The sequence below is a fragment of the Oncorhynchus masou genome, unplaced genomic scaffold (genome assembly GCF_036934945.1).
Source record: "Oncorhynchus masou masou isolate Uvic2021 unplaced genomic scaffold, UVic_Omas_1.1 unplaced_scaffold_834, whole genome shotgun sequence".
NCBI classification, from domain to species: domain Eukaryota; kingdom Metazoa; phylum Chordata; class Actinopteri; order Salmoniformes; family Salmonidae; genus Oncorhynchus; species Oncorhynchus masou.
In genome coordinates, this window is record NW_027014802.1 from 247,501 (window position 1) to 257,500 (window position 10,000).

General features: G+C 38.3%; 1 protein-coding gene across 1 annotated transcript in view; it reads right to left on the reverse strand.

Moving 5' to 3' along the window:
• The window catches only part of LOC135537746 (thyrotropin-releasing hormone-degrading ectoenzyme-like), a 116,410-nt gene that overhangs the window by 77,531 nt on the left and 28,879 nt on the right, over positions 1–10,000 (reverse strand). The gene's annotated exons all lie outside the window — the stretch shown is intronic.

A 10,000-nucleotide genomic window follows, 5' to 3' on the forward strand; every position in this document is an offset into this window, starting at 1 on the left:
ACAACCAATATTAATGTTTATTTATTTACTTTTGTACTTTAACTATTTACATCACTACAACGCTGTATATATACAAGATATGACATGTAATATGTCTTAAATCTTTTATAACTTTTGTAAGTGTAATGTTTATTGTACATTTGTAAAGTACGGTACATCAGATAAACTGATGCAGTACCCAGCAGAATAATAATGCTTGGTACTGCTAATAATGCTAATAATAATTGGTACTGTAATAATGCTCACTCTCTCTCCATCTCTCTCTCTCTCTCTATCTCTCTCCCTCTCTCTCCATCCTCTCCCCTCTCTCTCTCTCTCTCTCTCCCTGTCTCTCTCTCTCTCCATCCTCTCCCCTCTCTCTCACGCTCTCTCCCTCTCTCTCTCCCTGTCTCTCTCTTTCTTCATCCTCTCCCCTCTCTCTCTCTCTCTCCATCTCTCTCTTGCTCTCTCCCTCTCCCTCTCCCTCTCTCTCTTGCTCTCCCTCTCTCTCTCTCTCTTGCTCCCCCTCTCTCACTCCCCCTCTACCTCTCTCTCTCTCTCTCTCTCTCTTCCCCTCTCTTTTCCTCTCTCTCTCCGTCCAGGGGATTGGATTTTCTCAATCTTAAGGAGCTGTGACACCTCGCTGAATTCTCTCTTCTTCTCTTTGTCGGCCACTGGGCCTCCTGATGAGACATATAGAAGATGACTGTTAACTAAGGACTGGCTGGCCTCCTATTCCATATTAGGGCTTCAGACCCATGGTAGGTTACATTAGGGGTTCAGACCCATGGTAGGTTACATTAGGGGTTCAGACCCATGGTAGGTTACATTAGGGGTTCAGACCAATGGTAGATACATTAGGGCTTCAGACCCATGGTAGGTTACATTAGGGGTTCAGACCAATGGTAGGATACATTAGGGCTTCAGACCCATGGTAGGATACATTAGGGGTTCAGACCCATGGTAGGATACATTAGGGGTTCAGACCCATGGTAGGATACATTAGGGGTTCAGACCCATGGTAGGATACATTAGGGCTTCAGACCCATGGTAGGATACATTAGGGGTTCAGACCCATGGTAGGATACATTAGGGGTTCAGACCCATGGTAGATACATTAGGGGTTCAGACCAATGGTAGGATACATTAGGGGTTCAGACCCATGGTAGATACATTAGGGGTTCAGACCCATGGTAGGATACATTAGGGCTTCAGACCCATGGTAGGATACATTAGGGCTTCAGACCCATGGTAGGATACATTAGGGGTTCAGACCAATGGTAGGTTACATTAGGGGTTCAGACCAATGGTAGATACATTAGGGGTTCAGACCCATGGTAGGATACATTAGGGGTTCAGACCCATGGTAGGTTACATTAGGGGTTCAGACCCATGGTAGGTTACATTAGGGCTTCAGACCCATGGTAGGTTACATTAGGGCTTCAGACCCATGGTAGGTTACATTAGGGGTTCAGACCAATGGTAGGATACATTAGTACATTAGGATTTCAGGATCTGACTGAACACCCCCCCCCCCCCATCACACCCCCACCCCCGGCCGTCCCTCGGCAGGCGAAACTGTCACAATTCACACACACACACACAATGCTGTCTGACAGCTGTTTCACCGCCCCGCTCCTCCATGACGCCTGCTGGTCTGAATTAATGTCTGTCAAAATCAAAATGGCCGCTGTACACCTGGGTGTGCTGACTGGCTCTTCTGTTAGCTGCCATCTCTGATTACCTCCATCAACAGGACGTCCATGTCAGGGGCGGAGTGACGTGATTCGGAGGACCAGAGAGGTGGGACCAACCACTGAGCAATTAACTCCTAAATCTTTCTCACACACACACACAGACAGACAGAGCGGGAGGACTGAGCAAATTAACTATTTTTGTTATCTAAGAGAAGGAAGGAGGGGAACCTGGTGTGCCTCTGTCTGAAGTATCCATTGTTCTGCTCCTAACAACCTTAATTACGTTGATTTGATTACTTAATTATGTTGATTATCCGGTTTGATGAAACCAGATGCCTGTGGGGTCAGAGCATTCTGAATATCGCAGGGATCATGATCAAGAGAGCAGAATTATCTCTGGATGCAGCCTGGTCTCATAGACGAGATGTAACACAGTAAATGTAAATCCGACACATTCAGATTCGTATGATATGTTACGTTTGGTATTGACACATAAGAAATAACCCATTTAGCTAACACTTCCTAACCTTAACACTTTAACCTAACTCCTAAACTTGACCCTAACTAACGTTAGCCACATTTAGTTTTTGCCGCCTAGCTAATGTTATCCACAACAAATTGGCATTCGTAACATGACATACATTGGCAAATTGAGACCATATTGTAAATTTAGAAAATTTGTAACATATATGAATTGGAATTCGTAACGTATCAAATATGAAATGGATGACGAACATCCACAAACAAATACATTCCATACCAAACGTAAAATATCATTCTCAATGGAGTGTCGGAATTACGTTCCAAATTATACGAAATGCTCTGAGACCAGGTTGGGGAATAAGACCGTCTGTCAAGTCACAGAATGAGAACTGTTGACCTAATACCAACATGTAGTTAATCGATCATCAACCCTAGACCTAATACCAACATGTAGTTAATCTATCATCAAACCTAGACCTAATACCAAGATGTAGTTAATCTATCATCAAACCTAGACCTAATACCAACATGTAGTTAATCTATCATCAAACCTAGACCTAATACCAACATGTAGTTAATCTATCATCAACCCTAGACCTAATACCAACATGTAGTTAATCTATCATCAACCCTAGACCTAATACCAACATGTAGTTAATCTATCATCAACCCTAGACCTAATATCAACATGTAGTTAATCGATCATCAAACCTAGACCTAATACCAACATCTAGTTAATCTATCATCAAACCTAGACCTAATACCAACATGTAGTTAATCTATCATCAAACCTAGACCTAATACCAAGATGTAGTTAATCTATCATCAAACCTAGACCTAATACCAACATGTAGTTAATCTATCATCAACCCTAGACCTAATACCAACATGTAGTTAATCTATCATCAAACCTAGACCTAATACCAACATGTAGTTAATCTATCATCAAACCTAGACCTAATACCAACATGTAGTTAATCTATCATCAAACCTAGACCTAATACCAACATGTAGTTAATCTATCATCAAACCTAGACCTAATACCAACATGTAGTTAATCTATCATCAACTCTTGACCTAATACCAACATGTAGTTAATCTATCATCAACTCTTGACCTAATACCAACATGTAGTTAATCTATCATCAAACCTAGACCTAATACCAACATGTAGTTAATCTACCATCAACCTAGACCTAATACCAACATGTAGTTAATCTATCATCAACCCTAGACCTAATACCAACATGTTGTTAATCTATCATCAAACCTAGACCTAATACCAACATGTAGTTAATCTATCATCAAACCTAGACCTAATACCAACATGTACAGTAGTTAATCTATCATCAAACCTAGACCTAATACCAACATGTACAGTAGTTAATCTACCATTAAACCTAGACCTAATACCAACATGTACAGTAGTTAATCTACCATCAAACCTAGACCTAATACCAACATGTAGTTAATCTATCATCAAACCTAGACCTAATACCAACATGTACAGTAGTTAATCTACCATCACACCTAGACCTAATACCAACATGTAGTTAATCTATCATCAAACCTAGACCTAATACCAACATGTAGTTAATCTATCATCAAACCTAGACCTAATACCAAGATGTAGTTAATCTATCATCAAACCTAGACCTAATACCAACATGTAGTTAATCTATCATCAAACCTAGACCTAATACCAACATGTAGTTAATCTATCATCAACCCTAGACCTAATACCAACATTTAGTTAATCTATCATCAAACCTAGACCTAATACCAACATGTAGTTAATCTACCATCAACCCTAGACCTAATACCAACATGTAGTTAATCTATCATCAACCCTAGACCTAATACCAACATGTAGTTAATCTACCATCAACCCTAGACCTAATACCAACATGTAGTTAATCTATCATCAACCCTAGACCTAATACCAACATGTAGTTAATCTATCATCAAACCTAGACCTAATACCAACATGTATTATCTATCATCAACCCTAGACCTAATACCAACATGTAGTTAATCTATCATCAACCCTAGACCTAATACCAACATGTAGTTAATCTATCATCAACCCTAGACCTAATACCAACATGTAGTTAATCTATCATCAACCCTAGACCTAATACCAACATGTAGTTAATCTATCATCAACCCTAGACCTAATACCAACATGTAGTTAATCTATCATCAACCCTAGACCTAATACCAACATGTAGTTAATCTATCATCAAACCTAGACCTAATACCAACATGTAGTTAATCTACCATCAAACCTAGACCTAATACCAACATGTAGTTAATCTATCATCATCCCTAGAACTAATACCAACATGTAGTTAATCTATCATCAACCCTAGACCTAATACCAACATGTAGTTAATCTATCATCAACCCTAGACCTAATACCAACATGTAGTTAATCTATCATCAACCCTAGACCTAATACCAACATGTAGTTAATCTATCATCAAACCTAGACCTAATACCAACATGTAGTTAATCTATCATCAAACCTAGACCTAATACCAACATGTAGTTAATCTATCATCAACCCTAGACCTAATACCAACATGTAGTTAATCTATCATCAAACCTAGACCTAATACCAACATGTAGTTAATCTATCATCAAACCTAGACCTAATACCAACATGTAGTTAATCTATCATCAAACCTAGACCTAATACCAACATGTAGTTAATCTATCATCAAACCTAGACCTTATACCAACATGTAGTTAATCTACCATCAAACCTAGACCTAATACCAACATGTAGTTAATCTACCATCAAACCTAGACCTAATACCAACATGTAGTTAATCTATCATCAAACCTAGGCCTAATACATACATGTACAGTAGTTAATCTACCATCAAACCTAGACCTAATACCAACATGTAGTTAATATATCATCAAACCTAGACCTAATACCACCATGTAGTTAATCTATCATCAAACCTAGACCTAATACCAACATGTAGTTAATCTATCATCAAACCTAGACCTAATACCAACATGTAGTTAATCTATCATCAAACCTAGACCTAATACCAACATGTAGTTAATCTATCATCAAACCTAGACCTAATACCAACATGTAGTTAATCTATCATCAACCCTAGACCTAATACCAACATGTAGTTAATCTATCATCAAACCTAGACCTAATACCAACATGTAGTTAATCTATCATCAAACCTAGACCTAATACCAACATGTAGTTAATCTATCATCAAACCTAGACCTAATACCAACATGTAGTTAATCTATCATCAAACCTAGACCTAATACCAACATGTAGTTAATCTACCATCAAACCTAGACCTAATACCAACATGTAGTTAATCTACCATCAAACCTAGACCTAATACCAACATGTAGTTAATCTATCATCAAACCTAGGCCTAATACATACATGTACAGTAGTTAATCTACCATCAAACCTAGACCTAATACCAACATGTAGTTAATATATCATCAAACCTAGACCTAATACCAACATGTAGTTAATCTATCATCAAACCTAGACCTAATACCAACATGTAGTTAATCTATCATCAAACCTAGACCTAATACCAACATGTAGTTAATCTATCATCAAACCTAGACCTAATACCAACATGTACAGTAGTTAATCTATCATCAAACCTAGACCTAATACCAACATGTACAGTAGTTAATCTACCATTAAACCTAGACCTAATACCAACATGTACAGTAGTTAATCTACCATCAAACCTAGACCTAATACCAACATGTAGTTAATCTATCATCAAACCTAGACCTAATACCAACATGTACAGTAGTTAATCTACCATCAAACCTAGACCTAATACCAACATGTAGTTAATCTATCATCAAACCTAGACCTAATACCAACATGTACAGTAGTTAATGTACCATCACACCTAGACCTAATACCAACATGTAGTTAATCTATCATCAAACCTAGACCTAATACCAACATGTAGTTAATCTATCATCAAACCTAGACCTAATACCAACATGTAGTTAATCTATCATCAAACCTAGACCTAATACCAACATATAGTTAATCTATCATCAAGCCTAGACCTAATACCAACATATAATTAATCTATCATCAAACCTAGACCTAATGCCAACATGTACAGTAGTTAATATATTATCAAACCTAGACTTAATACCAACATGTAGTTAATCTATCATCAAACCTAGACCTAATACCAACATGTAGTTAATCTACCATCAAACCTAGACCTAATACCAACATGTAGTTAATCTACCATCAAACCTAGACCTAATACCAACATGTAGTTAATCTATCATCAAACCTAGGCCTAATACATACATGTACAGTAGTTAATCTACCATCAAACCTAGACCTAATACCAACATGTAGTTAATATATCATCAAACCTAGACCTAATACCAACATGTAGTTAATCTATCATCAAACCTAGACCTAATACCAACATGTAGTTAATCTATCATCAAACCTAGACCTAATACCAACATGTAGTTAATCTATCATCAAACCTAGACCTAATACCAACATGTAGTTAATCTACCATCAAACCTAGCCCTAATACAAACATCTAGTTAATCTATTATCAAACCTAGACCTGATACCAACATGTAGTTAATCTATCATCAAACCTAGACCTAATACCAACATGTAGTTAATCTACCATCAAACCTAGACCTAATACCAACATGTAGTTAATCTATCATCAAACCTAGACCTAATACCAACATGTACAGTAGTTAATCTACCATCAAACCTAGACCTAATACCAACATGTAGTTAATCTATCATCAAACCTAGACCTAATACCAACATGTACAGTAGTTAATCTACCATCAAACCTAGACCTAATACCAACATGTAGTTAATCTATCATCAAACCTAGACCTAATACCAAGATGTAGTTAATCTATCATCAAACCTAGACCTAATACCAACATGTAGTTAATCTATCATCAAACCTAGACCTAATACCAACATATAGTTAATCTATCATCAAGCCTAGACCTAATGCCAACATGTACAGTAGTTAATATATTATCAAACCTAGACCTAATACCGACATGTACAATAGTTAATATATTATCAAACCTAGACTTAATACCAACATATAGTTCATTTACATTCAAACCTAGACCTAATACCAACATATAGTTAATCTATAATCAAACCTAGACCTAATACCAACATTTAGGTAATCTACCATCAAACATAGACCTAATACCAACATATAGTTCATCTACCATCAAACCTAGACCTAATACCAACATATAGTTAAACTATCATCAAAACTAGACCTAATACCAACATATAATTAATCTATCATCAAACCTAGACCTAATACCAACATCTAGTTAAATTATCATCAATCCTAGACCTAATATCAACATCTAGTTAAATTATCATCAATCCTAGACCTAAAACCAACATATAGAGAAACAACAATCCTGCATTTCATACATAGTGAGGATGTTATCATTAGAATGAAGGGCAACCATATTACCATAACCAGTCACAGAGTTGGTGGTGATGAAATATTGTTAAAAGAAAAATAAATACAAATTAAATATGGGTGAATAATTGGGGGGGAAACTGTGAATAGAATGACATAACAGTGTTTGTCGCGAGGATAGAGAGAAAGTGTTGTGCAAGGCAAACACTTACACATTTATCTGGGGCAAAGCCTGCTTTTCTCTTGAAGCAACACATTTCCATTACACAGCTGAGTTAGAGGAAGGACTAAGTACTGTGCTCCAGGCCTGTTCATACCCTCTGAGTACTACATGATTAACCAGGAGGATCAATCCTCTGAGTACTATATGATTAACCAGGAGGATCAATCCTCTGAGTACTATATGATTAACCAGGAGGAACAACCCCCTGAGTACTATATGATTAACCAGGAGGAACAATCCTCTGAGTACTATATGATTAACTAGGAGGAACAACCCCCTGAGTACTATATGATTAACCAGGAGGATCAATCCTCTGAGTACTATATGATTAACCAGGAGGATCAATCCTCTGAGTACTATATGATTAACCAGGAGGATCAATCCTCTGAGTACTATATGATTAACCAGGAGGATCAATCCTCTGAGTACTATATGATTAACCAGGAGGATCAATCCTCTGAGTACTGCATGATTAACCAGGAGGATCAATCCTCTGAGTACTATATGATTAACCAGGAGGAACAATCCTCTGAGTACTATATGATTAACCAGGAGGATCTATCCTCTGAGTACTATATGATTAACCAGGAGGATCAATCCTCTGAGTACTGCATGATTAACCAGGAGGATCAATCCTCTGAGTACTATATGATTAACCAGGAGGATCAATCCTCTGAGTACTATATGATTAACCAGGAGGATCAATCCTCTGAGTACTGCATGATTAACCAGGAGGATCAATCCTCTGAGTACTATATGATTAACCAGGAGGATCTATCCTCTGAGTACTATATGATTAACCAGGAGGATCAATCCTCTGATTACTATATGATTAACCAGGAGGATCAATCCTCTGAGTACTATATGATTAACCAGGAGGATCAATCCTCTGAGTACTGCATGATTAACCAGGAGGATCAATCCTCTGAGTACTATATGATTAACCAGGAGGATCAATCCTCTGATTACTGTATGATTAACCAGGAGGATCAATCCTCTGATTACTGTATGATTAACCAGGAGGAACAATCCTCTGAGTACTATATGATTAACTAGGAGGAACAACCCCCTGAGTACTATATGATTAACCAGGAGGATCAATCCTCTGAGTACTATATGATTAACCAGGAGGATCAATCCTCTGAGTACTATATGATTAACCAGGAGGATCAATCCTCTGAGTACTATATGATTAACCAGGAGGATCAATCCTCTGATTACTATATGATTAACCAGGAGCATCAATCCTCTGAGTACTATATGATTAACCAGGAGGATCAATCCTCTGAGTACTGCATGATTAACCAGGAGGATCAATCCTCTGAGTACTATATGATTAACCAGGAGGATCAATCCTCTGATTACTGTATGATTAACCAGGAGGAACAATCCTCTGAGTACTATATGATTAACCAGGAGGAACAATCCTCTGAGTACTATATGATTAACCAGGAGGAACAATCCTCTGAGTACTATATGATTAACCAGGAGGAACAATCCTCTGAGTACTATATGATTAACCAGCAGCTGAACTACATAAGAGAAAACCATGCGTTCCCAGTGGTGAGTGAAGCTGAGAGGTTTTAGTTCTGAACAGGAACATCAGTGCGGCAGAGAGAAGAGGAGTCAAGCTTTAGGTAACTGTTGAAGCTGTCACACAAATGACTTTGTAATTGTGGCTCTGTGACAAGATCCAGTTGGCGACTCGGCCTGTACTAAACTATCTTGTTTGAACTGCTATGTAGTTAACTGTGATTCTATTTTGTCTGGTCTGGTCCGGTCTGGTCTGTCCCTCTGGTCTGAACTCGTCTGGATTAGTCTAGTCTGGTCTGGTCTGGTCTGTCCCTCTGGTCTAGTCTGGTCTGGTATGTCCTCTGGTCTAGTCTGGTCTAGTCTGGTCCGGTCTGGTCTGGTCTGGTCTGTCCCTCTGGTCTAGTCTGGTCTGGTTTAGACTGGTCTGGTCTGGTCTGTCCCTCTGGTCTAGTCTGGTCTGGTCTGGTCTAGTCTGGTCTGGTCTGGTCTGGTCTGTCCCTCTGGTCTAGTCTAGTCTGGTCTGGTCTAGTCTAGTCTAGTCTGGTCTGGTCTGGTCTGGTCTGGTCTGTCCCTCTGGTCTAGTCTAGTCTGGTCTGGTCTAGTCTAGTCTG